Source organism: Sinocyclocheilus rhinocerous, unplaced genomic scaffold (genome assembly GCF_001515625.1).
Source record: "Sinocyclocheilus rhinocerous isolate Xijiao unplaced genomic scaffold, SAMN03320098_v1.1 scaffold1719, whole genome shotgun sequence".
Taxonomy (NCBI): domain Eukaryota; kingdom Metazoa; phylum Chordata; class Actinopteri; order Cypriniformes; family Cyprinidae; genus Sinocyclocheilus; species Sinocyclocheilus rhinocerous.
The window spans coordinates 338750-340879 of NW_015664048.1; positions in this window are offsets into that span (position 1 = coordinate 338750).

The window sequence follows — 2130 nt, forward strand, 5'->3', positions numbered from 1 at the left end:
ACCGAGACCCATCTTTTTAGCGGTCTCGGTCCGCTTGTTTGGTGCGCACCAGGGTTCGGATGGCAGCGTTCACACATGCTCAAATGAACCGCACTAACAGAGCAGTAGCACCAGGGTTCGTTTTAATCGAACCAAACATGACAAGTGTGAATGCACCCTAAGGGTGTATTCACACCAGGAAAGTCCGCTTGTTCACTTGCTTTGGTCCGAATCAAATACAATGTTGATTTTTTTCATTTGGTGCGGTTCACTTTCACCCTGCCCTTTTTGCAAGTGAACCAGAAACTGTAAACAAAACCACACGTGTGCTTAAGGTCATCCATTCATTGGTTCATTCATTCAACCGTACCAGAGTTCGTTTGGAAGCGGACCGAGACCACCTCTTCAGCTGGGTCTCGGTATGGTTGTTTGGTCCGCACCAGAGTGCGATTGTTGTATTTACACCTGCCCAAAAGATCCGCACCAAAGGGGAAAACGAACCAAACAAGACAGGTGTGAATACATCCTAAGAAATAACAAGAATTTGTGCATTTTAATATGTTTAAAAGACAAAAGCCTTCCAAAGACATAGTAACACATGGTTAAATAACCCACTGAGTGATAATTCAAATAAACTTAATGTGTTCATAAGTAGTTGATGCAATATTGAAATGTTGAGAAAAAACTGCTTAAAATTGAAGTGATTTTTGTAAATCCAGTGATCAATTGCTCAATTTTATATGTAATTATAGCCACCTGACTAGTAGTGACTGGTCTTTGTGTGAATGTCCACAAAACTGGAAGACTTTCTGTATGTATATAAGTGGTAGGCTATTGAGATGAAACAGAAGAATTAGTGGGAATCAATAAATTCTGAATAATTTATTGCTATTGTGTGAATATGTAATCAAGTAATCAATAAAAAAGTAACTGTAGTCTGATTACGAGCAGTGTTGGGGAAGCTACTCTGAAACTGTAGCTTGACCAGCTACAAGCTACTCATAAATTAAAGTAGTTAAGTAAGCTACATGCTACCCTTTTGAAAAAGTAGCTAGCTACGCTACAAGTTACTGTCAAAAAGTAGCTAGCTACATTGAAACTACTTTAATTTTTTAATTATTATTATTATTTTTTTTTTACAATTAACATTACAAATAACTAAATAATTGTTAATGAAGAATTATAATGAAGTTATAAGTAAAATATTTGGGGTTTTCAAAGAGTAGGGTGAATTCAGGTTGATTTGGACAATTTTCCAAGCCATTTCAATGACAAAAAGTGTCCCAATCATTTGATTTAGTAAACTATTCGACACACACACAATAATAATACTGTATAGTTAAATGGTTATTTTAGTTATATTAGTATATTGTTACAAACGTAACACCAATGTAAGAACAAATTTTAGCAACTTAAACTGGATAAGGAGGAGTCATAAAATAAGCAGGTTAAACTCACAGCTCATGTAGTATTTACTGAGTGTCAATGGAGACTGAGAGACTGAGAGACTGCGCTTTGCATGAATCCCGCCGCAACCAACCTTTGCCAAATGATAAGCACACTACTATAACACGATTTTATTTTCTGTTCGATTAGTGTTCATTGCAAAACTGTGGGGGGACAGATTATATTATGCCGTTCATCATTGTAAAATAGACATTTGATCTAGAGTGCAATAAAGAAGAAAAATTAATTAGTTTAAAAAGGCTATTATTCACCTCCTGTATGTGCTTTCTTCGACGCAGACCGCATTTTAATCTTTGTTTTGCGTAAATTATAGTTGATTCATGTGAAATATCCACTCCTGTACGTCCTTTAAAGGGGTCATATGATGCGATTTCAATTGTTCCTTTCTCTTTGGAGTGTTACAAGCTGATGGTGCATAAAGAAGATCTGTAAAGTTGCAAAGACTAAAGTCTCAAATCCAAAGAGATATTCTTTATAAAAGTTAAGAGTTAGCCACACCTACCTAAAACGGCTCGTTCTAACACGCCCCACATGTCTACGTCACTATGTGGGAAGATTTGCATAACACCGCCCAAATGTTCACGCAAAGAAAGAAGGCGATATCCGCTTCGTCATGCCTAGAGCTGATCCGTGCTGGTCGCTGAGGAAATACATCAACTTAGTGCTGTGGATCGCCGGATCGGC